We start from the raw sequence: 27,763 nt of genomic DNA, 5'->3' as shown, positions 1-27,763 counted from the left end.
GTGTTCAAGTATGGGGTTAGTACAGGGAGCTATAAGAATAGACTGTGACAGCCAAAGTGCAATTTTCTTGGCAAAGAACCTTGCTTATCATTCAAAGACAAAGCACACTAATGTTCAATATCACTTTGTGAGGGATATGATAGAAGACAGAAAGGTGTTGCTGGTAAAGGTGGACACTTTGAAGAATACTGCAGATGCATTGAAAAAATCTGTGAGCTCTGAGAAGTTCTCTTGGTGTAGAGAAGCAATGGGAATCTCAGGGCTGAAAAATGACTAAGCTCTCCTGTGGCCCCCTGTGGAAAGAAACAACAAGTGGGAGATTGTTGGGTTGTGTTATATTTTTTCCATGTAGTTAATAGGGGGTTTGAAGGGCAACCGTAACCCCAATTTATGGGGTCCGGGGCAGCACCCCGGAAAATTTTGGTTTTGGACCATATGTTAGGTTGGGCGGACCCACCTATGGTTTTTTGCATGATTTTCGCACATGTTTTTTGGATGCGATGGTTTTCGGTCCATGGTATTGGACGCGATGGTTTTTGGTCCATGGTATTGGATGCTTTGGCATGTATAAATATGTATTGTAACATTGAAAGGAAAATAATGAAAAATCAAGCTGGTAGTCCCAGTTTTGGGATCCAGGGAAAAATCTCTGTGCATGTTATGAAACCAGCTCAAGAAAAGATAGAAAAGATAGATCAACGCCTTAGAATTCAGCCTCTTTGAGGGGGAAACCTACTTTACATTACATAAATGAACAATTCTTGGATGATACAAATGAAAAAACCTCTTTTCTATATATAGGAGTCTAAGGAGTCACAATATAATCCAGCCGACCTAACAATAATAATATAAAGCCACAAAAATAACAATAGAGGGATTCTATGGGGCACAGAAATAACAATATGGGGGTAATAGGGGCACAACAATATAAATAAGGGGTATAACTACAATAGTAATGGGGTAATCACTAGTATTATAGGGACCCAACATGCCCCTCTCCTTCGAAAAAGTGTTGTCCTCAATGCTTGAGTAGTTCTGGATACTTCTGCATAAAATTCTCATCCTCACATGTGGAATCTTCAGCGGATAAGTTCTTCCACTTGATAAGATACTCTGAAATTGATCGATTTCGTAGCTGTCGAGTTCTTGTTTCTGTGACTGCTTCCGGTTCCAGTATAATTTTTCCATCCTCATCAAGTTCTGGCAATATTGTTTGAATTGGGAGCTTGTCACCTATAACCTTCTTTAAACATGAAACATGGAAGACTGGGTGTAATCGAGAAGCTGCAGGAAGCTCCAATTTGTATGCCATAGTACCAATCTTTTGCAACACCTTGTACAAACCATAATACTTTGGTGATAATTTATTATCCTTCTTAGCTTGCTTTAGGGACATTTTCTTATATGGTTGTAGCCGTAGGAATACCCAATCACCTACATCAAAACTTCTTTCACTGCGATGTTGATCTGCCTATTGTTTCATTCTATTTTGTGCCAACACGAGTTTATCCTTTAAGAGTTGGAGAACTTGTTGTTGATGTTCGATGTGATGTTCCACTGCCTGAACCTTAGAATTTTCTCTTAAATATGATGTGATGGATGGTGGTTGATACCCATAAAGTGCCATAAATGGGGTCATTTTTGTTGCTGTATGGAAGGAAGTGTTATACCACCATTCAGCCAGAGGCAACCATTTGACCCATTTTGTCTGTTTATCAGATACAAAGCAACGAAGATATCCTTCCAAACATTTGTTTACTATCTCAGTTTGCCCATCAGATTGAGGATGATAAGATGAGCTATGAACTAGCTGAGTACCAAGACAAGAAAATAATTCTGTCCAAAAATTTCCAGTGAAAATGGGATCTCTGTCACTTACAATAATCTTTGGGTTTCCATGTAGCTTTTGAACTATTTCCATAAATGCAGTAGAAACTGTACTGGCTTTAAATGGATGTGATAATGCACAAAAGTGTGCATACTTGGTAAGTCTATCAACTACCACCATGATGACACTCTTTCCCTCAGACTTGGGTAAACCTGTGATAAAATCCATTGAAACCTCCTCCCAACGTTGGCTTGGAATGGATAAAGGTTGTAATAGACCCAGTGTCTTAATTGTTTCAACTTTATTTTGCTGGCAAACCAAACATTCCGCCACAAACTTTTGAATATCTTATTTAAGGCCATCCCAAAAAAAATCCTTCTTAACCCTGTGGTAATTTTTTAAAAATCCTGAGTGCCCTCCTAAGGGAGAAGTGTGCAATTCCATAAGAATCTTTTGTTTTAGCTGGGAATTCTTACAGAGGTATAAGTGATCTTTGTACCATAATGAATCATTTTGCCAGCTAAATGTATCAGAAGTACTGGAATCTTGTTGTAGCTTTCGAATAAGTGCCCACACTTCTTCGTCATTCTTCCATTCCTCCCTTGCTTCGTCTATCCAATCTGGTTGGATAATAGAAATGGCACACAACAATTCTTCCACATCCTCATCCTTTCTTGAGAGTGCATCTGCCACCACATTTTGCTTCCCATTTTTGTAGATGATTCCAAAGTCATAACCCAACATCTTTGTGACCCACTTTTGTTGCTCTTCAGAGGATAATCTTTGTTCTAAAAAGTATTTAAGGCTATCATGATTCGTTTTTACCTTGAAGTGTCTTCCCATTAGGTAGGGTCGCCATTTCTTAAGTGCATGGAGTATTGCCAACATTTCCTTCTCATAAATAGCTTTGCTTAACAACTTTCCCTTGATTGGACGACTTTCAAAAGCAATGGGTCTTTCATCTTGCATTAGAACAACACCAATTCCATTTCCTGAAGCATCACATTCCACAATAAAGGTTTTTGTGAAGTTCGGTGTAGCTAAGATCGGTGCTTGGCACATTGCCTCTTTAAGATGTTCAAAGGCCTTTGTTGCTTCCGGAGTCCATGAAAATGAATCTTTCTTCAATAATGTTGTTAGAGGTGCTGCTTTTCTCCCATAATTCTTAACAAACTTGCGATAATACCCTGTCAACCCAAGAAATCCTCGCAGATGCTTTATGGATGTGGGGATTTTCCATTCCTTAATGGATTTAATTTGTCTAGGGTCTACCTTAACTCCTTGATGAGATACAATATGACCCAAATATTCCACCTCCTAGACTCCAAAGAAACATTTGGATCTTTTTGTGTATAATTGTTTCTCCTCCAATAGTTGTAGCACCCTGTCAACATGTTCAACATGATCCTTCCAAGACTTTCTGTAGATTAGTATATCATCAAAAAATACTAACACAAATTTTCTAAGGAATGGTTTGAAAATTGTATTCATCAAACCTTGAAATGTTGAAGGTGCATTGGTAAGGCCAAAAGGCATGACCAAAAATTCATAATGACCCTCATGAGTTCTAAATGCTGTTTTTGGAATGTCTTCAATATTCATTCTGATTTGATGATATCCCGAATGAAGATCCAACTTGGTGAAGTAAATTGATCCATGCAATTCATCCAGTAATTCATCAATAACAGGAATGCGGAACTTATCTTTAATAGTGAGCTTGTTGAGCTCCCTATAATCTAGACACATGCGCCATGATCCATCCTTCTTGTGCACCAATACTACTGGAGCTGAGAAAGAACTTTGACTCGGTTGAATTATACCAGCCTCTAGCATTTCTGCAACCATATGTTCAATTTCACTTTTTTGGACATAGGGATATCTGTACAGCCTGATGTTTGGAGGAACACTTCCTGGAATCAGATGAATAGCATGATCATGATCATGCATAGGTGGGAGACCCTTGGGAGTCTCAAATACCTTGGAATGATTGTCCAAGACTTTTTGGAGATCTGGAGAAATAGATGATTCCAATGTGGAAACATCTAGCGAGCATAATTGTGCAATTACACCTCTTTGCTCCTTTCTTAGAAGCTTTGTCATACCATGAGAGCTGATTACCTTTCCTGGTTTCCCTGCAATACCCCTTAATTCAAATTCCTTTCCTTCCGAAGAAAATTTGATGAAAAGTTCTTGAAAATTAAAAGCTATTGTACCCAAGGATTGTAGCCATTGGACTCCTAGTACAACATCCGCACCTCCCATTGGAATGGAAAGAATTGGGCTATTCAATACATATTCTCCCATGGATAGCTTGATATTATGGCACTTTCCAGAGCAATTTATTGTTCCTCCATTTGCAATCATCACTTGACACTCTGGTGCTAGATATAGGAATCAATTCAATTCTTTTGCTACCCTACAATGAATAAAATTGTGGGTGCTTCCTGAATCAATCAACACTATTACCTTTTTCTTCTTGATTTGTCCTTCTATATTGATGGTTTGAGGAGTGGTAATTCCCGCCAATGCGTTACAAGATATGGTCGGATTTATTTTTTCTTCATCTAGGCTTTGTTTCTGGAGTATATCTTCTTATTTTGACCTTTCTTGCTCCTTTTCTTCCTCCTCTTCACAATCTATGTAGAATAATTTCTTCTCAGCACACTTATGACCTTTAGTGTATTTGCTATCACAACTGTAACAAATCCTGTTACACAGTAATTTGTCACCATCCCTGTTACTCCTCTTGTCGTACCTTGGAGGACTCATCCCGGGAGTTATAAGAAGTGACAAAGTCTAAAAACACTTGCATTATGTTCCCCTGAGTATGTACTCCATGTTCCCTGAAGACACCTTCTGTAGATTATTCCTGAAAAGTGCTCTTTTTCCATTGGCGCAAGTCCACAGTATCTTACCCGCGCCAATCATGGAGATCCTCAAAAGAGGGTGCGACCATTGGCGCTCTGTCTTAGAGCAACAGTCGCGCCAACCAAGTTTAGTCATGATTTTTGCCTTAACGCACGCCTAACTGTTGCTTCCTTCATTACATGGAGCTTTTTGAAGATAAAAAATCAGCCTTATGTCGAGCTCTATCCTATCTCCATCTTTAATGGCTTTTGGGGGATAATGTTAATCCACAAAAGGTGTCCCGGTTCATCGTATCCTCCTCCCTTTTTCATCTATATAAGCTTGTCATTATGCATTGGACAAGCTAGTGATAGTAGTGATAATCGTTAGTCATGGGGTGTTAGAGGTTGAGTTATTGAGTTCTTGGAGGAATGCTTGTGAGTGCTAGAGAGGTTATGCTACCAGAGAAGAGATGCATTGCAAGACACATATAGTTACTCGCCCAACCAGGGGAAGGGTCAACGTCAGAACAATGGTTGTAACTTTTCCTGTTTATTATTAATTGATGAGCGACTGCTATTATAGTTCCAATCTCATTGTCTATTATGGTGATGTGCTGATTTATTTCCTTTCTGACTGAAATATAGTTGTGCCTTGGTAGCCTTTATGTTGGTATCTGTCTCTTCCTTTGCATGTGCAGGTGTTCGTGTTGGAGCGAGGGAGCGGGGATATCAACTCTGCTTCAATCATAGCGTTGGACTCCAGGTTGGTCTTCTTGATTCACCTTTGATGCATAACTAGGAACTTGCGTAGCAGCGTGGTTTGATTGTGGCTAGTTCTGTTATAGGCTAGTGGGATCGCCTCTGTCCGCAGAGGGGATTTACCTGACCAACAATTTGGCGACTCCGCTGGGGAGAAAGCTAGTTGATTTTTGTCTTGCATGTTAATTTTCTTCTGCTTGCTTGAGTGAATGAGCTTCCTGAGTCAGTTTTGAGTTTATTCTTTACTGTTTGACCCATCTGAGCACTGTCAACCCGACCTGAGGTCGTATCATTTATTTTTCTAGCCGGCAAGCTTAATTGGCGCGGTTATTTCTCTGACAGTCGCGCCAGTTGGCGCATGTTGCTCAAAAGCAACTCGCGCCAATACTGTGGTAGCGCAAGTTGCAGGCTGACAGTCGCGCCAGCTCTGTAAATTTTGCCTGTGTGTGGGTGGAAAGCTCTTTCAGTCTCTTTTTATATCTCTTACAGCCTCTGGAACTGTGTTGAACCTCTGCTTGACTGGTCTTAGCCTTTATCCTTCAGCTGTTTGCTTATTTCTATTGATTTTCGTCTCAGCCCTAGGATATCTAGTGACTTTGCATGTCTAGCCTTCTGTGGGAAGTTTCGGTCTCTTGATTATCCAGTCAGCTTGTTGGTTGTGTTCTGCACCTATCCAGTGATTTGTTAAAGCTTGATCTTCTATACTCTAAGTGATTCACTTCTAGCCTCTTTGGATTTCACTCGATTTCATTCGAACTTAGATTACATGGTTCAGTGAAAGTCTTTTGTGTTTTTCCTTGCTTGCATGGTTCGTTTTGGTGTTTCAGAATTGGTTCTATTTCATTGAGTGAACTTGGATTGTGCATATCTCTTAAAATTTGTTTACATGCATCATGCCATCTTAAAGGAAAGAAAAACAAAAAAATCTTTTGCATCATATTAGTTAGCATTTATTGTTATTTGTTTCTATTAAAAAGAAAAAGAAAAAATTTCATTTCTTGTTATTAGCTGCATTAGGATCTTTGTTGTTTGTTGAGTGATCATTTCGTTTGTGAAAAAAAATCTCAACCCTCCTTTAGATAGAATTCATCGAATCAAATGATTTAATTTTGGCATGTAGTTTGCATTTAAGAAGTTTGTGAGATATCACATACGATAGGACCAAAAACTGAAACATAATCGAAGATAAACTTTAAAATGAACTCAATGAACATAACAACGCATTGGAACATAACACAAATACTCTAGAGGTCTAGGTTAGAGATGTGTTCCGGCGTCTTTAAACCTGGTAGTTTATCGTCGAGTGGTTGGGTGATTCCTCCACGGTTTAACGATAGGTGCCAATACGGACTATGCTCCCATGTACCTTCGCGTATATATTGGGAGACCCCTATAGGAATAAAGCCTTTATCCATAGGAAGCCGTGTCAGTCACCCTACGATTCGCAATGCAGTGAACACAACATTCACGAAGATTGACCACCCGTACCCTAAAAAGTATTCTGTGGTTTTGCGAAAAGTTTGGCACACCCTCTACCTAGAATTACAGAGCAGTCACTTTTTATCCTTTTCGGACTCCCTAAACGAAAAGGTGCCTGTGAGCATCTTGTCACTTCGTGCTCATTAAATATTCGAAGGAGACTAGAGTCATCTTTTATCCTTTTCTCGACTCTTAAAAAATGAAAAGGTTAAGTTCAGTGTCTTAAAATTTATTTGACCACGATCACATATAACCCAGTTAAATTTCGCTTGCGGTAGGAAGTCAGATTCTTTCTAGCTCAATGGCATCCTTCCCTGAGCCCACCGGCCAAGGTGGTCCCCCGGCTGGTCCGATTCCTTCTGTCGGAAATGTTGGTGTCCAGTATATAGCAACTTTGTCTTTGCCTGGGTTCACCATCGGTTTACCCGTATGGGTGTTCTCAAACTCAGTGGTCTCAAGTGTGATAACTCCTGTTCCACCACCACCTCCTCCACCCGAGCAACATCGTTTTGATTCCAAGGTGGACCCCTGTCCTTCTTCGCCTACTGCTACGTCCTCATCTTCTACTTCGCCTGGTGAAACTCTAGATTTAAGTAACCAGGTGGCTAAGAAGAAGAAGAAGAAGACCAAAAAGAAGAAGTCTACCAAAACAAAGGTACCATCTACCCCGAATATAACTGAAGTAAAGTCTCCTCCTGCTCCGTAGCGGAAGGCTAAATTTCCTTGTAGATTATGCAAGGAAGACCATCTTCTTCGCGATTGTCCTGGCATCCCCAGGGTCTTAGAAGTATGGGCTCACAATCGGGACCGCCCTGCATCGTCCTCTGGAGATCATGGTGATGCTACCCTATCAGCTAAAAATGTTAAGGGAAAAGGGAAGATTCGAATCCCCTATAGACTTTGTGAAGGTAATCATCCCCTTCACCTTTGTCCATTCATGGATAGAGCCTCTATTGTATTGGAAAGTCTTACAGCCCCCTCAACTCAACTTCCTGCCGGTTATCGACGTCTCTCTGCAATTGCAGAACGTTCCCCTACTGACAAAGAAATCAACCAAGATTCCTCTCTTGTCCAGCCTCCTCTTCCTGAATCTGGCTCTGCCAAGCCTGTTTCAGACCAACCATTGGTCGGAAAGAGTGTTGACTCAAGTTCACCACCCGCCGACCACTCTATTTCGGAACGGCATTCTCATGTTCTTCTCGTCTCCTCAGATTCTCCTAAGTCTGGAAATGACTCTCCTATCCCAGCTGTTTCTGAGAGTCCTACGATTCCCCCACCAAGTAGTTCAGTCGTTTCCTTCGACTGGAGACGTTTGACTACCTTCCGCCTCCCATCCCATGTGCCTTTCTGGGTCACGGTACACACCTATGACAAGGCAATACCTAGCACTGTTTTGGATGAGGGTGCATCTGTTAGTCTTATGTCTGCCACTACTTGGCAAGCTTTGGGTTCCCCACAGCTTTTTCCAGTAGCATCGAATCTGACGGCTTTTGACGGAGGAACTAGCCAACCATTAGGGATCCTTCCAAAGTTCCCTATTACTTTGGGAGGCAAGACCGTCTATATAGACGTATCGGTTACCCAAGGTCCTTTAGATTTCAATCTTCTCCTTGGTCGTGACTATATTTATGCCATGGGGGCCCTTGTCTCTTCACTTTTCCGTGTGGTTTTCTTTCCACACAATGGAAGAATTGTGACTATCGATCAATTATCGTTCGTTCGTCCACGGGTCCCCCCTGCGCAGTCGTCATCCCCTCCTGGTTGTCATCCACCAGTTGCATCTGCCCCACCACAGATCAACTACGTGGCCACCTATCCCGTGCCCGTATCCAGTGATGCCGCCATCGTGTATAGTGTCCTGGGGGCATTGGGCCCTGATTTCCAAGATGTTGGTCTTCCCTCCGAAGTGGCACTCTTGGGAGCCTCGACTTTCCGTTCATTATGATGAAGGTCGGTTGGAGCATAGTTCCTTGTCTTGTGTCAAGCTCGTTAAAAAATGAAACAAGGAGTCCAGAGCATAGTTCCTTGTCTCGTGTCAAGCTCATTAAAAAATGAGACAAGGGTTATGAGGATAGTTCTTTTACTGTGTCAACCTCATTAAAAAAATGAAACACCTCCCTTTCCAAATCGAGTCTTTTGATTAAGATCTCGTAAAATACAAGTCGAGTCTTTCACAGATCTCAAGAGTGAACCTTCATTCCATCCACCTTGTTGAATGCAATGAAGCTTGGGGGGCATGTACCTCGATTTTGCATCTTCATGCTGGGGGCATGCAACAAAAATTTTTTTTTAACAAGCAAAGTTCTCCATGGTTCAAGCTTGTGTAAAAATGAACCCATTTACATCCCGTGATTGCCTTTTATCCGCTAAATTCTGCTAGATGAGCCTTGGTTGTTTCATTCCATCGCCACCATCTTTTTGGCCGATCATATGCTTTCACTTGGTTGTTTCTCCTTTCCTGAGGAACCGCAGCGATGAGTGGTTTTATTAGCCAGCCTCTTAACCTTTACATGTTTCGAGTAAGTTCCACCATTACTGGAACCAGTTGCTATCCTTTATACCACTCGTTCCTTCAGGACGAGTCGCCTTTACGCTCTTTTCTGACTCGTAAAATATGAAAAGATTGCCGAGTATTTTTCCTTTTTGACTCGTTAAAGAAAATAAAATGGAGGTCCGCTTTCAGCTCTTTTCTGACCATTTAAAGAGGAAAAGATTGCCGAGTCACTCCTCTTGACTCGTTAAATGGTAATAAGGGGCGGTCTTTTTAAGTTCTTTTTGACGACCGTTAAAACATAAAAAGATTACTGGGTTTTTGTCGTTTCAAACTCGTTAATGGTTACGAAACGACGTGGTTTTGACCGCTTTTTTACTTTTTCGGGTCGAAATCACTAATTATGAAAAGTACTCCTCGATCGTAATGATCAGGCGGTTCTTTCGGGTATTATTTTATACTTTTTCGGGCCCGAGAGACACAACTTTACGAAAAAGGACATCCCTGGAGTTTCCTTTTCTGTTGTCTTTTCAAACTCTCTAAACATGAAAAGATGCCGAGTTCTTCCTTTGTCAGACTCGTTAAAACTTAATGACATCAGATTTTGTCACAACACAAGCATATGCTATCCCCATCAAGCTTGTTAAAAATAACTGGGGTACTCGCCAGAAATGGCGGGGGGAAAAGAAAATTTTTGAACCATAATTATTACCGTGACGGCAGTATGTCGCTCTTGAACATGGCACTTTTCTGTTTTCGTGTCCAGGGTGGGGATATTTCATCTCATAGCTTTCACTTGCTTCCATGGACTTGGGTACTGTATTTGACCTCTCATCTACTCATTGCCTCGTCATCATGACCTTTGATACATCGATGTCAAATACTGCCAATTCCGTTAATGTACCGCCGATATGTTCAGGAGAAGTTGACCTCTGCAAAGAAACAACCTCCCTCTGATAGTTCGCACAATCTCGATTCACAACATTATCTCTTTGTCTCGTGTCGATGATGTGGGAAACATTATGGCCCACCTTCAATCAAGGTCACTTCCTGTCGACTTCAACTCATTATCCAGGAAGTTGATCTAGAGACTCCTTTCCAGTGCCTTGGAGCCTGCATGCCTCAATGGCAGGTTCTCCGTGTTCGACGTGAGGTTTTGATCATTGGCCTCCGATCGAATGATTCTATGGGTGTTCGACTTCGGATCATTGATTCACACGCCGTAGATTGTACCTATAGTACATTGAGGGCCATTTTTATTATTGGTGGTACCTCTCGCGTCTGTTAATAGTTTCCACTATTGACTGGTAATCAGACGATGTTCATGCATGTTCGACTTCAGCTCATATATTCACATGCTTGAACTTGTACTCTTGTTCGGGGCGAGATGGAGCGTAAGACCCTGGATTGTGTCTGTTGTAATCCAGGCGTGATTCTTGATACTTGACTCATTCACTGGATGGCTGCGACCATACCTGAGTCAATTCATTGATCCTAACCAGATGGCTGCGTCCATACTATGGATCTAGATTATTTATGTACTCTCTTATGGATGGCTGCGACCATACCACGTACATCATGTAATTGAACTATCAGTCATGTCTCTCAATACAGATCCTCGACGGCAGTAAATATATGTGCTCTTATGTGTTCTTGTCTGTTCTTGTAAAGCATTTCACCCCTCTCCACCTCTCGGACTTCATGCTTTAGGGGGCATCTATTACACACTAATTTGTCACCATCCCTGTTACTCCTCTTGTCGTACCTTGGAGGACTCATCCCGGGAGTTAGAAGAAGTGACAAAGTCTAAAAACACTTGCATTATGTTCCCCTGAGTATGTACTCCATGTTCCCTGAAGACACCTTCTGCAGATTATTCCTGAAAAGTGCTCTTTTTCCATTGGCGCAAGTCCACAGTATCTTAACCGCGCCAATCATGGAGATCCTCAAAAGAGGGCGCGACCATTGGCGCTCTGTCTTAGAGCAACAGTCGCGCCAACCAAGTTTAGTCATGCTTCTTGCCTTAACGCACGCCTGCCTGTTGTTTCCTTCATTACATGGAGCTTTTTGAATATAAAAAATCAGCCTTATGTCGAGCTCTATCCTATCTCCATCTTTAATGGCTTTTGGGGGATAATGTTAATCCACAAAAGGTGTCCCGGTTCATCGTATCCTCCTCCCTTCTTCATCTATATAAGCTTGTCATTATGCATTGGACAAGCTAGTGATAGTAGTGATAATCGTTAGTCATGGGGTGTTAGAGGTTGAGTTCTTGAGTTCTTGGAGGAATGCTAGTGAGTGCTAGAGAGGTTATGCTCCCGGAGAAGAGATGCATTGCAAGACACATATAGTTACTCGCCCAGCCAGGGGAAGGGTCAATGTCAGAACAATGGTTGTAACTTTTCCTGTTTATTATTAATTGATGAGCGACTGCTATTATAGTTCCAATCTCATTGTCTATTATGGTGATGTGTTGATTTATTTCCTTTCTGACTGAAATATAGTTGTGCCTTGGTAGCCTTTATGTTGGTATCTGTCTCTTCCTTTGCATGTGCAGGTGTTCGTGTTGGAGCGAGGGAGCGGGGATATCAACTCTGCTTCAATCATAGCGTTGGACTCCAGGTTGGTCTTCTTGATTCACCTTTGATGCATAACTAGGAACTTGCGTAGCAGCGTGGGTTGATTGTGGCTAGTTCTGTTATAGGCTAGTGGGATCGCCTCTGTCCGCAGAGGGGATTTACCTGACCAACAAAGACCTTTTGCTCTTTTTTCTTCCAATTGTTGTGGTGTCAAACTTATAGGCTGTGGAAGACTAGGAGCAACAACACTTCCGTCTTTATAGTTGTGAGTGGTATGCTTCCTGGTTGCCATAATTTTTCTTTCCATTTTTCTTGCTAACCTGAATGCCTTCTCTAATGAATCCGGTTCCCAAAGGCGAACATCATGTTGGATATTATCCTTTAAAGACCCTATGAACACATCAATCCTATGCTCCTCTGGAATATCTTTTACCCTTATGTTCAATTTTTGGAACTCCTCAATTTGCTCCATTACTGAACCCTTTTGTTTGAGACTTATCAATTGGCTAAAAAAAGTGTTGCTTTTTGTATCTTCATAATGTGCTATCAATTCTTCCGTAAAAATTGCCCAAGTGATAAATTGTTTACGAGAGCAAAGCCATTGATACCATACAAACTGATTTGGTTCCAAATATACAGTTGCCATACGTACCTTTTGTGCATTTTGCACATTATTGAGATCGAAGAATTGCTCCATCTGTAATATCCATGTAGCGGGATCCTTGCCATCAAACTTCCTCATATCAATTTTTGGAATATGGTGATTCTTCGATCCAACATTAGCATCTATGGTATCATGATTAACATTTCTTTTGTTCTCATCATGAGTTTCCTTTACTACCTTTTCACCATTAGTGACCCTTTCTTATAGCAACTTCTTCAATTCTTCCATATCTATCTTCAAATCTATCTTCAAATCTACCATGTCTCTCTTCAAATCTATCTTCGAATCATCCATCTTAGCTTCCATGCCCTTTATCTTAGATTCCATGCCACTTATCTTAGCTTCTGTTAGCTTTTGTGAGCGTGACATTTGTTGCACTTGTTCTTGTAATTTTGATATATCATGTAGCATTTCTTCTTCTTCTTCATGAGTCATGCTAGAGCTTTCAGGTTCCTTACTAGGTGTTTGAATTTTCTTTCCTCGGGGCATCCATTACCGATAATAATTCTTTACTATGCCCTTTGAATTCCGTTAAACCAAGCTTACACAAAAATTTAAAAAAAAACTACACACCTTTTTTCACTTTATAGAAGCCTGATATTGAATCTGATGTATCTCTGTAGTTTCAGATCATCCAGTTTTGAAATTGCTACCTGCAGTAGCCTTCTGCGTCCTCTTTCCAATGCCACAAGTCTGAGCCAAATTAGATTTTCCAAGGAAGAGTTATGTGAAATCTCCCACAGTGACTTTCTTTTAGACTAGTTCAGTAGAGTGAACTTGTACTATGTGCCACGAGTCACGGTTTCAACCTTTGAATCTGAAACACACACACAAGAAACTATAGTCTGTTATCTTTCTGTACCTTTTCATGAAATTTCAATCCGATCCTCAGAGAGAGAGTTATGACGATTTTCCCCAGGTCACCTGTTTTGAATGTAATTCAGGAGTCTGCAAAAAGGTCAAATTCCTCAGATCATATCTCCGAAAATATCGCGCGAAAAGCTCTGAAATTTGGATCCAAGGTCCAGCGCCAATTCTTCTCAAATGGGTGTTTTTTGTGACTTCTAAAACGTCACAGAAAATAAGTTATAGTGAACATGCCACGATGACCTGTTTGGAGCAGCGAAACCCTAGAATCCAAAGCTCTGATACCAAATGTTATGAAACCAGCTCAAGAAAAGATAGAGAAGATAGATCAACGCCTTAGAATTCAGCCTCTTCGAGGGGGAAACCTCCTTTGCATTACATAAATGAACAGTTCTTGGATGATACAAATGACAAAACCTCCTTTCTATATATAGGAGTCTAAGGAGTCACAATATAATCCAGCCGACCTAACAATAATAATATAAAGCCACAAAAATAACAATAGAGGGATTCTATGGGGCACAAAAATAACAATATGGGGGTAATAGGGGCACAAAAATATAAATAAGGGGTATAAATACAATAGTAATGGGGTAATCACTAGTATTATAGGGACCCAACAGTGCATATGTGTTTTATGGGTTATGCTCTCGCATTGTTTATTTTCTTTGTTTAAGAATTCGTATGCAGGTAATTTCTGTACAGGGTTAAAACTTACAATTCTGTCAAAGGTGAAAGGAAACAAGCAAGGAGCCAAGCGGAAGACTGAGGTTGGTACTCTCTGCTTCTTTCTCATCTCTCTCTCGTAAAGGAAAAACAAGTGACTTTAATCTGTTTGTTTCTAAGATAGCTACCCATCTTAGTGGGACTAGTAGCTCTGAATAGACACTAGATTTCCCTATAACAAAATGGCGACTCCACTAGGGAGCGATTAGTTTGATTTCTTTTCTCTATTTGTTTGATTCATAAACCACAGACGGAGCTTGAAGTCAAGCCAGCTAGCCTTCGAACAGCATTTGCTATGCAAGTGCAAAATAGATCAACGTTGCTTAAGTCAATCTCCAGGTTTTTTATGAACTAAACAATTGACTTGCAAGCATCCTAAGTTCCCTAGAGGTAGCTTGAGTAACCTCATTATATCAATCCTATACTTTGTAGTTACTGACTATCATTTGCTCGGCTTAAATCCCTGAAATATACTGCAAACTATGACCAACAACCAAGTTAAAGCCTTGTCCCTGGAACATCGCACCCTGTCTTCTTGGCAATCTGAATTCATTGCACCTCCTGTGTGTAGTAGGTGGGATGCATCCCTATTTCCCTGTGTTAGAGGTGCGATGATTAGATAAGACTAGATCTGCCTCCAGATTTTAGTTTTTTCTTCACTCTCTTCAGTTTTATTTAGGATTTTTGTTGTCTGTGATCAGTAGACCACTATTGAAACCCCCTTTTTTGCATCATCTAACCTCTATTGTACAAAGAATTGTGAATCTTTTTATGTATTGTGTGCCATCTACAGTTCTCTTTTACAAAGAGGTAGCTTAATCGAACTGTCGTCTTTTGATTTGGAAGTGTCACAAGTGTCGTTTTCAGTCAAAGAAAAGAATCCTACTATTCTTGATAGTTGATTGTACTGTTACTCTTGTATTTGATCTGAATTAGTAGTATTTCAAGTGTCAAAAGCAATTTTCAATTCAAAATCGCAAAGTGTCGTCTTTCCTTCCTATCGTTTTTTGAAAAGAAAATCGTTAGTACTGTCGCTTTGAAAGAAGAATAATTCAAATTTGTATTTAGATTTTTTTTTTCATTCACACATTAAGAAAGCGGAAAACAAATACATGCATGTTCATTTGCATTTAACTGCATGTTGATTTTGATTTAGGACAGTGCATGTAGTGTGTGCTCTCTGCTCTATGTTGAAAGAATTTCATTTCTCTTTCCTTAGTAGCTAGGATTTTCATTGCAAAAAGAAGATTAAACGACTGTTTATCATCTTAGATTGCATTTTAGGAATTGTATATCTACATCACGCGGTGAACCTGAAAGGAAAATTTCTTAAGAAATATCAACTGCAAAATAAATATAATGAACATAAAAACGCTTTGGAACATAACGCACAACATCTAGGAGTCTAGGCTAGAGAGGTATTCTGGTGTCGTAAAGCTTGGTAATTGTTGCTTTCATCAAAGGTTGGGTGATTCCTCCTCTTTGAGACAATAAGTCCCAGTAGAGAAGTCGTGTCTACTACCCTATCGATCGCAATGCACTGAACATGGCATTCGGGAAGATTGACTGTCGTACCATAAAAAGTATTGCACAGTTTTGCGATTGGTTTGGTAATCCCTCTGTCTAGATTTCCAGAGTAGTCTCTTTCGTTCCTTTTCAAACTCCTTAAAGGAAAAGGTCCATCTGAGCACTTGTCACTTCAATCTCATTAAAAATTGAAGGCGACTAGAGTCATCTTTAGCTTTTTCTCGACTCTTAAAAATTGAAAAAGAAAGTTGTGTCAAAGTGTCTAAAATTTATTTTAATCAGAATAACGTCACTGTTCCCTAGTTGGTATTAGGTTGAGAAAATGGAGTCCACCAACCAAGGATTTCCACTTGGGGGAAATCCTAATCCTTTCTCCTCTTGGGGAGATGTTGGTGCACCTCATATGGCCACATTGTCCCTTCCAGGACTGACAATTGGCCTGCTAGTATGGCTTTTCGCGACCTCTGTCGTTCAAAGCATCGTAATTCCTAAACAATCGAATCAGCAACTAGATGGTACCAGAGTTTTCCCCCAACCTTATACTTCATTTGTCTCTCCCTCTCCTTATTCCTCTTCACTTGGTAAAGGTAGTAAAACTAAAAACCATGTAACTAAGAAGAAGAAGAAGGGGAAGGAGAAGAAGAAGAAGGAGCCAACGGCAAAAAGGGGCAAGCGTACATCGTTTAGCAAAAATCCACACACTACACTGTCCAAACCTAAATCTCCATGTGTCATCTGCAAAGGAGACCACTATCACCAAGATTGTCCTTGAATCCCACGGATGCTAAGGGACTCGTCTCCCCGCTTGCACAATTTGATGTCGTCAACCTCTAACGATCATGTTGAAAGTACACAGTCAACTAGTGAAAGTGAAGTCACTGGACAAAAAGGAAAATCTAAATTTCCCTGCAGACTATGTGAAGGTGATCATGCCCTCCACTGTTGTCCCTTCCTAGATGAAGCTAAAAGAGTCTTGGATAATTGTCCTATATCACCATAGCGACTCCCTCCTGGGTACAAGAAACTCTTGCCAAATCCATTGCTAGTTGAAAATCCAACTGACCCACCTTTGGAGTCGGTTGAAGCACCTATCATTGAAGATAAACCCTATGAGTCCACATCGGACCAAATTCAACAGGTCGAGATGGCATTCAACCCCATCTTGACTTTAGAAGATTTACCTTAAGATGATATAGTCACCAAAGAGAATGAGAATGACACCGTTCAAATTCTTTTCGTAAACATAGACTCCGATGAACATGGGGGCAATCTGCCCATTCCTTTACCGCAGGAAGGAAATTCATTGGAGTTGTATCTGGCCGTTTATTCGGTCCCACCTCCAAGCAACCTAGTCATTTCCTTCAACTGGAATCTACTAGGCAGGCCCTGTTTACCATCTAATGTACCATTTCGAATCATAGTGCAAACTTACAAAATGGTCATGGTTAGTACCATCATAGATGAAGCGACTTCTGTGAGTATCCTTTCCTCAACTGCTTGGAAAGTGCTTGGTTCACCATCGCTTTTGCCTGAGATGCAAAATATGATAGGCTTCGACAAAGGAACCAGTCGACCGTTAGGGATCGTTCCAAGTTTTCCTATAACTTTGAGAAGGAAAACCATTTATATGAATGTAATGGTAGTCGAAGGACCTTTAGATTACAATCTACTCCTTGGGCGTGACTACATTTATAGCATGGGAGCCATCCTCTCCTCACTCTTTCGAGTAATGTGTTTTCCGCATGAAGGCATAGTGGTCCAGCTCGTAGACCAACTTTCATTCCCCAGTTCACACATAGCTAATAGTCAAATTCCATCCTTAACAAGTCTTTTTTCAAAGGGAATGTCTCATCAATCTCTAGTCCATCCACCTCATGAGTGCGAGTGATTCGGTGGTCAAAACTGAAACCCATGGGGCATGCATCCTGGCCTGCTTAGGCAGGGAAACTTCAGGTATGTAGAGCTATAAAAAGGGTCTCTTTCACCTCTAATTATCTCACATTAATATGTCAATCCGGGAGCGCTTGGTTATTACAAAGAGTGACTCAATTCGAGGCTATTTGTCAGAGTAATGCTAGTAGTACAACGTTCTACAAAAATACAAGAGTAAACGGATGCTTGTCTATAACTAAGTTACTTCAAATGACTAAAGAACGCGCTCTTAAAACTAGGCAACTAATCAGTCAAGGGTTCGGTGATGATAACCCATCCCTTTGGAAACTGACGGAAAGGAAATTAAAGCATGGAAAATCACACATTCAGAAAACCAAGCAACTTACCAGTCAAGGGTTCAGCAACAATAGCCCATCCCTTTGGAAACTGATGGAAAGGAATTTAGAGCATGGATCACGGGTCTGGGAGCGAGGCAGTGAATGCCGAGGCTCACTACAGCCTTAGATCGTCTCTCACACCAAATTAACAAATGCAAGTAAATGGAACGGCAAATAGCAAAATGGAACAACAAATAAGGAATTGAACAGCAAATCTGGAATGGAACAGCAATAATAAAATGGAACAGCAATCAAACAACTAAGTCTCGCGAGTCGTAACCAAACTTAATCTATTAACCCAAATGCACTCTTCACAATCAAATATCAATCTTTCACTCTTAAGGCGAATCAAGCAGAACTCACTAATGGAACAACATTAACTATGAATAAATTATGGAACAGCACCAATAGATCATACACACGCAACACACTGGAACAGTAATCTGATCAATCTTAATTAACAAGAATATGACTGTGTTTCCAAATAGAACATCATTATTTCTAAATCCAACAATCGTGAAGAACACAACTTCAAATGAATCTATGACATAAATGTTCAGTACAAGAGCTCTGTAACAAAACAATAATAATATTCGGCCAAGACTAATAATCATTCAATCAACTCTGAAAGGATCAGTAATATAATGCAGAGTCAATACAAAATTCTATCTGTAAAAACCTTAATGGATTAATCTTTAACAGAGCATGTAATGGCGATTCATAAAGCATATCAGATTACCAGATAACAATGATAAGCAGACCATGCAGAAATCAAATCGTAGTGATACAGAAGCAAGTGTACTCCGGGGCCGGGCCCTTAGCCTCAAGGGTACACCACTTTGAGTTAATCCAGACGCAGAGATAAGATAATCACCAAGTTTATATTAATGCATAAGACAAAAGTACAATGAACCAGTTCTCAATGAGACTCGATGATCAAAGTTGATCTTTTACAGAAGATTACATAAAAGTATCTTATCTAGGTTAACAGTTCTGTCCCTTTATATAAAGGTGACGGCGGAGATGTCTAAGTAAAAAGATAAATAAAGCAGTGATCCCTCAGGATCAAATATCCTGAGGGATTCGCCAAACTATCAAATCCTTAATATTTTCTTTTCTTCTCCGCCGAGCTGGTGCCTTCTCCTCCTTTTCCGGGCCGATTTGCTTTGATCTGCTTAGCCTTGTTTGCATTCGGTTTCCCTTCAAAGGGACAGCAGTTATCTCGTCTTTATCTTTTCCTTCGGAATGACAACTCTTCCTTTTCACCCTTTCCTGCACAGAAGAATAACAATTATCAGTGATTAAGTCTTGCATATTAATTCTCATGTTTTGTTATAATTCTTTATTGTTTTCCAGATTCATGATAGAAAAAGGTTTACAAATTCTACTAAAAAGCTATTGAAATGATCATCAAAAGCATACCTTTTTTGTACTCCACAAGGTATAGGGTAGGTTTTCGCAAAGGATATATGACTGGTCTGACACACCCGTTCATTTAGGAAAATGGGATTAGACCAGAATAAGATACCTCTTTTAGAAGGTAGGCCTTTCCCGATAGAACAAGTGTTTTGTCTACAAATTGAGGGTAACCTTGGAAACTCTACTTCGCTATACCTGGGGGCATGCAAACTTTTTGCGTGAAAGTGAAAAGCGACCATTATTTTCTTAGTTTGTAGGTTCTTAACCCTTTAAAATCGTAGGATTGGTTGTTCCTAACTTACATAATAAAAGGAGTCGGAGCATAATTTCGAATGGTGCAAGCTCCCTAAAAAATGAACCTATCAATGAGACATCCTTATTATACAACTGGAACGAGCAGTTTTACGTGAAGTTCAAGCTTATTAAAAATTAAACCTGACAATGAGCATATGTTCCGCCAGAGTTTAAGCTCATTAAAAAATGAACCCACCTCTAGTAAATAACCTTTATGAATGCATTTTCATCAGCTTTTGAGCCTTGGTCATGTTCTTACCATCACCTCCACTGTTGTTGCCGATCATTCACCTCCATTTGATTGTTTACCCCTTTTGAGAAATAGCTGCGATGAGTGATCCTATTAACCACCTTTCTACACTGCCATGATTGGAAAGTTCCAAACCTTACCTGGAATGAGCTACTATCTGAAAACATCACTCATTCCTCAAAAACCAAGTCTCCTTTAAGCTCTTTTCATCTGACTTGTAAAATATGAAAAGATTGTCAAGCGATTGGCCTCTCCAGATCGTTAAAGTGATTGGAAGTGTTATCTCTCCTCTAGATTTTAATCTTTTTGGACCTGAGGGATTATTACACAAAAAGATCAAGCGTATGTCTTGTTCAGCTCATTAAAATTACCGAAAAGTCATCCCTTTCGCATTGTTTTATACTTTTTCAGACTTAAGGGATTATATTACGAAAAAGGAATATTTGAGTCTTCTTTCCGTCTCTTTTCATACTCTCTAAAATTGAAAAGGACCGAGTTATCCTTGTCGTTAAACTCATTAAAACAATAGAGACAAACTTGTACGTTCAGACAAGAGCGAGTTTCACTGTTGCTAGGCTCATTAAAACATAGCAACGGGTTTTCCCAAAGGGAAAATTATAGAACAAGCATATGTTATCCTCCTCAAGCTTGACAAAAATAAAGAGGTACTGGTCAGAAATGAATGGGGAAAATTGGGAAGAAAACTTGAAGAAACTTTATTGGTAGGAGGTTGCTCTTGAACATGACACTTTCACTCCATCACCATGATTGAGTTGGGTTGGGTTATTCTGTTCACCGGTCATATCACCATTGGTCCACCATACCATCCACTTTTGGGGTTAATGCTACCAATCCATTTCAGTGTCACTGATATGTTCAAGAGAAGTCGCTCAGAGAATTCACCTACCCAGCTTGTGTCTTATCCGCTACAATACCTTCACGCTTCATTCTTTCATGACCACCACCCTGAACCTTGTATCATCAGATCGTTTTCACCTCCCCAAAATTATTTGCTCTATTCCGTGTCATAGATGTGGGATCCATTAATGCCCTCCTACGACGGGTCACTTCTTGTCGAAATCAGCTCATTATCCAAGAAGCTGACCTAGGGACAACCCTTCGAGTAGTTTGAATCTTGCACGCCTCAATGGCAAGTTTCTCACTTCCGGTGACAAGTTTACACTAATGGTCTTCGACCAAAAGATTTTGCGTGGTGTTCAACGTCAGCTCATGTATTCACACCACGTGAATTGCACTGCAGTACCTTGAGGGTCATCATCATCATCAGTGATTCCTCTCGCGTCTATTAACAACTTACATCATTGGCTGGTAATCAGACGATGTCCTTCCATGTTCGACATGAAAACATCTTTTCACATGGATCGACTTGTAATTTCGGGTGAAGATTGAATGAGTTTTGAAGACCTTGGATCTAGTTTCATCCATCCGGGCTGCAATAAAATCAGGAAAATAAAGACATCAAATGTACATCATTGCTGTGCAGATAATCATCCAAACTAAGGGATGATGGCTCTACCAGAATCATCAATCTGCACACAAACGGTTGTCTGTCCTATGTACATGAAAATGAATTTATCAACCTGAGCATTCGAATGCCCGCCTCAGCTAGATCATGAAAATATTATGAAGATAATTTATTGTATTGTATCTTGTTACAAGTCACTTCTAGTGTGAAAAACCTTGGATCGTCATTATAAAGCATTTCACCCGACATCAAAAGATTTACAACCTCACGCTTTAGGGGGAAACATTTATAGACATATTTGGGCACTACAACCCCAATCACATATGTCCATAAACCAAGGGCTTCTAAGTCCCTAAAAGTGTTGTTTCATACCCTAAAGTAGCAAGGTTAGTTGAATACATCATCTCCCAAAATTTCTCCATGAAAAGCTACTTACAACTGGTCAAAGCAAGACCATACAGACTGCCCAGTGCTAAAGGTGTGATGCATCTCACCTACCACATGCAAAAAGTGTGATGCATACTAGAAAGCCCTTCTATAAGGTGCGATGAGTGAGAGCAGACAAATGGCACAAGCAGTTTTCTAGGTGGAAACCTAGAAAATCTTCTAGAAACTTCTCATTTGACACTTGCCTCTCTGAGTTCGCCCAGGGATGAGTAAGAGATCTAAAATCTCCGTGTGGAAACAGGAACTATCAGAGAAATAACACTAATCAAAATCCCAGAAGCTGACTCACCCCCCTGCAAATATTTATAAATGGATCCCTCATCCCAGAGATCCAAAGGTTGGAATTTGGTAATTTGCAAAGAGGTGTTGTTGGTTTCTCTTTGAAGACATTGTTGGGTGATCTTGCTTTATGTGAGGTGAAGAGGGCTTTTAAGCTGGAAGGATGGCGCTGGGTTAGACCAAGTGGTTTTAATCCTCTCTTCTATGACTTTACTAATAAATCTATTTGAGTTTTCCTCCATATTCTTGTGTATCTCTGAATATTGTGTTGTTATATGCATTTGTATGGTCAATATATATCTGATCCTATATTGTTTATAGTGAAAGATCTCTGTGCTTTGATGGTATTATGCTACTGTGAATCTACAGGTGCTCCTTGAAGCTAGACAAGTAAGGAAGCAGTGGCGAGATTCTGTCAAACGGGAAAGGAAACAAGCAAGGAGCCAAGCGGAAGACTGAGGTTGGTACTCTCTGCTTCTTTCTCATCTCTCTCTCATAAAGGAAAAACAAGTGACTTTAATCTGTTTATTTCTAAGATAGCTACTCATCTTAGTGGGACTAGCAGCTATGAATAGACACTATATTTCCTGATAACAGACCCGCTCGACCATTGTTGACCGTTAGATTCGTCTCCACCTGATCTTACAGTCTTTGCTTTCATCGTGCTGGTAACTTAATCGAGCGATAGCATGCGATGAGAGAAATTTTTCTCTCTCTTATGCCCGAAAGCAGTGTGATGGAAACCATTACCGCCCGACCAATCTACCCCGCCTGTTAAAGATCCATGAAACTCCGTAGCATGAAGACCATTTGATATGTCCACTGAAGATCCAATGGCCCCGAATCACCCCGCTCTCACCTCGGGCGATAGCCTCTGTCGAGTCATCTTCACCATTCATTTCCCTGATCCGACAGTCATTCTTCCCGTTCACCCAAATCGTCCAACTACCCATGCATTCCACGTCCTCTGACCATTCTGTTGCCCGAAGAAGGAGATGACCAACTCCGCCATCATCCGTCATAGTTAGACCACCAAAAACCATATTTAATAGAAAGCATGGAAAAAGGGAGAAAAGGAAATAACACGACTTTGTAACTAAATTTATCATTCATGGACTCCACCGGTACGAGCACTCCAACTACCTAAAGGACAGCACAGCACCTGAATAGATCAGATTCACCCACTGAATCAAGTAACCTCGTCTGGGGACTCTATCAGGTGGTTAAATGCAGTTGGTGGACAATTATGACCCCTCCATACCTAAATGGCCAGGTGCCATAGTAATGTAAACTTATAAATATCCAGAAGAAAGATGTAATCAAGGTTGGCATTTGATGTAAGGTTCAACTTCTGGAGACTGTAGATATTTTGTCACTTGCAATGTCTCATCTTCATTTTCAGCTAATACAAGCTTCTTTTACTATTAACTGCTCACTGTCCATTTTCCTTTGTTCTAAGCTTGTGCCTGATATGCTATGTTCTTGATCTTTTGATGTTTAGCACTAGATAACTGTCATCTTATCTCTGTGTCAAAATATTGAATGTATCATTGCATAGGTTTCTCAGGTTTCTTTCTATCTAATGCAGGAGAGATGTCATCCTGTCTTTGCATTAATAGATTAGATTTACAGGTTTCTTTACTAGTTGCAGTCGGCCATCACATGGTATTGTGCATCTGCTGGTGTGGTTAGTATTCTCCATATTCACCTAATATCTAAAATTGTTAGCATTGGTGGTCTAAAGCCTTGTAGTCTAAGGGTGTTCATGGATGTTTGGAGTGGAATAAAGTAGAAGTGGTTATCTGGCTTGAACCAAACCATCATTCCTTCCATAAAACCTACAACAATAGTTGAATTTATATGTTACTAGGCATATCCGAGCTACAACCTAGGAGATTTTCTTGGAATCCTAACAACTTCCCCATAAAAAACAAAATTAGAAACATTTGTAGGTATTCAAAATGATGTTCCTACAATTTTGCGTGATCACACTTCCTACACTAGTTAAAGCTTGCTCCAAAAATAGAGTGTCTATTGGATTCTTTATTTGCTTAAACTGATTTCGAGAAAACCTAAAATGAAGGCAACCATGACAAACTAAATTTCACGGATGGTGTTATTACTTGAATAAAATAGCTAACTTTTAAAATTTCCAAAAGTATATCTCGGAGTCATCCCTTACCAGAAGTTGCACTTTTAATATCATCGTTGTAAATATGAGTGACATGATTTAAAAGCCATGGCGTTAAAGTAGACATAGTAATACCTTCCCACAGTGACCATTTTACCATTATCCATGTATATTTGAAGCTCCTCTTGTCTGGGCACAGTGAATTACCTCCACTAAGGGCCCCCACATCGATAAAAATCATTCCAAAAATATAGAACTCCAAGGTATAACAATAGAAGGATTTTAAAGCCATTCTCAGAGAGATTGATAATGAGTTCAGGGAAAGAAAAAACAACCAAGTAAATTATAGTGTAGAGTTAACTTTAATACCACAACCATGGCCCTGCTGCTAGTAGGCATCTATAGCCTCAATAGGGGTACCTTTTAACCTTATGAAATTCTTTTGTCCCACATATTAGATATATATTCAGAGTTGTTTAAGAACATTTTAATTTTTCTCTTTTTAGAAGTTAATTGAAGGCTGCTTTCCTCGCTTGGTAACTGGCTATCGACAGTGCCATTAATGAGAACTAACAATAATGAACAAGCTGGCTCACGATAAGACCTATCTTCTTTTAGTTTTTCAATTGAAAGCCATTACCCTGGCTTGGTGACTTGTGCGGTAACGTCATTTTCCTTAGGACCCATGATCATAGTAGGTTGGCTCTCAATGAGACCTCCTATCCCTCAATTAATTCTTTAATGTTTTTTTAGAAAAATCCTCTGATTATTATTAACCTCGGATGGGTTACGTAATAGGCGGGGAAGAAAATCTACTCTTTAAGATTGTAGGATGGCATGAAAAGTTTTTAATTACTATTCTTTATTTGCTGGTCAAGCTACCCTAAGAACTTATTTTAAAAAAATCTTGAATAATGACCAAAAATATTCTTTGAGTTGATCATATCCGGGTTCTTTATGAAATCTTATTAGACTTTTGTAGGTGTGGTCAACCATAGGAGGTTTTTCACCAGTCCCTTTGAAGAGGAAATTGAAAATATTTCCTGGATGATAGTTTGTTAGAATAGGAAAAAGTATTGCATGTAACTTAAAACAATATCCTTGACTGGCATGTTAATCCATAATCAAAGTCACTTTAAAATGTAAGGTATTAAGTGTAAATTTCTTCTGACAAGTCTTACCATGAGAGTGCATGATAATAGAAATTTCAAAAAGTTTTGCTTTTAGGGAATCACGAGTTCAAGAGTGTTGTTAAACATTTTTATTCATTATTATCATATTACCCTACCCTATTTTTAAAGAAAGAAATATCACCTTTAAGTGAAGGCATACTTCCAATGAAGGCATGTGCGTAACAAAATGTTGATTATACTCACACTTAGTTTTAAAGCATAGACTTCAAGACATACTAAAGCATGAGAAACCAATTGCTTCAATTGACATGGTACCAAGAGTTTCTGAATTATGGGGAAATAAGGTGGCTTAATGACTGCTCGAAACCATGATTCAATGGAATCCAAATATGTATGATTCTCCAACTGATGCAAGTCTTCCACAATTTGATAGTCAGTTGTTGGTGGGCTCCATTATTATAGCAATAATGCTACAACTCCTGGAACTTCCTTCTTTAATTTTATCAACCCGGTAGTTCGTAACAAACTTGGAAGTGACGGTGTTGTATGCACAAGTACTAGCTCTTGCCGCAGCTGTCACTTGGTCAGCTGGCACAAGTTCGCTAGGGGCTTAAGCCAACTTCTATGAGCTCTTAGAAGAAGCTTTTTAACTGATGGATGAGAGCTAACTCAAAGGAAGCTAATCTACTTGCAGAAAGAAACTGAAAGCCAACAAGAAACGCAAACCCTAGAAAACCCTAATATTACCAGCTAGTCCTACTGATGCAAAGTCAGGAATGAAAACTACTAAAAGAGATGCCATTACTTCTATGAAGGTAAGATGCATGTGTCTATACTACTTCTACCTAAAGAAAACATCTTTTTGTATTTTTGAATAAGTTATTTAGAATTATCATGCATGTGCTTTTAACTGTCTTTTTACTGTGCAGAGGCGGATCACGGAGGAGAAATTCTTGGAAGAGGTCGGGAAGGTTCGGAGAGGGTCTAAGGAGTCCCTGACATCCTTCCAAAGAGTTTCACAAAGTTCGGCTGCCAAGAAATCGTGTTTATGAGCTTCTATAGGAAGTCTACAGGGGTTCTACAGGATGTTTCAGAATTTCTACAGGATGTTCAGCAATTCCTATAGGATGTTCTACGATTGGATTTTGGATGATGGGTGAGTGGAAGAGGCTGCATGGATGGATAGGGAGGTAGGAGAGGGGTTTGTAATGACTTAGTGACAGAGAGATGAGGTGATGAGAGGGTGTGGAAAGCTAGCTTGTCTTAAAGAGGGCAGAGGTAATGGAAGGCCAAGAAGGTAGGATGACGTGGGCAGTAGAGTAGTTGTGAGACGAGGGGTCTAATTTGGAGATGAGCAATTGGCCTAGACGAAGCTTAGATGGATGAAAGAGTGATGGAGATGCACTGCACAGTGTAAACTGAACCAAATCATCCACGTCCTGCACATAATCAAAATATTACTAATCTATCCTAACTGTTAATGAAACCAATGAACAGCAACGTTATTTCTAAAGAGAACCATGTATGGTACTGAAGCAAAGAAACATTCTAAGAGGTCTGAGCACATGGATAACTTTTACAAATGAAAACATTGCACCAAAGATTGCATGAGTACGCAAACTAGTGTTTTTGTTGGGTAGCACTGTCTGCAATTCCAGCCCCTAGAAAGAGGTGAAAATGAGAGTGTAGGCAACCCTTTTCCGGAACTCTTATCAATTCTAATCTCTTTACTCTATTCTAGACATCTGAAGCAACTCTATCTTCTAACAATAACCTACTTAATCACACCACGAAATCTAACTCAAAAAACTATGTTTCAAATGCATGTAAAGAAAACCATATTGCTGAAAGAAAAGCTATCAATACAAAAGAAGGAGGCCCTAGGTTCTCCGGTTGGGCCCAACCCCGAGAGCTACGGCTCCTCTAGAAACTCAGAGCTGAGATCAAATCTGACTGCTTCTCATTAAAAAACAATAATCATAAGTCAAGAGGTATGCCAATGATGGCTACAAAAGAGCAAAAACAGAGCTGGCAGCTCGTAGTGCAGAATGTGCAACAGTTTTTCAAAAACATCCTTTTCGAAGGCTGAAGCCTTATCATTTATACATCACGAGGCCCCAAGCTGGCCTCCTAAATCTATGGGACTTGGCTGACCAAACTGGGAGTGAACAACTGCTTCGACAAAATCTGTTTGGCTGCCTTCTAGATCCGGTTGTGGTGGATTTTGGAGCTCGGAGTTGGGGGTGAGGATCCCAAGGAAGGCTATTTAATGCCGTGGACAACCT

The sequence above is a fragment of the Pinus tabuliformis genome, chromosome X (assembly GCF_031772625.1).
Source record: "Pinus tabuliformis cultivar Carrire ecotype Pingquan chromosome X, CPIR1, whole genome shotgun sequence".
Lineage (NCBI taxonomy): Eukaryota > Viridiplantae > Streptophyta > Pinopsida > Pinales > Pinaceae > Pinus > Pinus tabuliformis.
The sequence above is the reverse complement of the archived record's forward strand: the minus strand, read 5'-3'. Positions refer to the sequence as shown.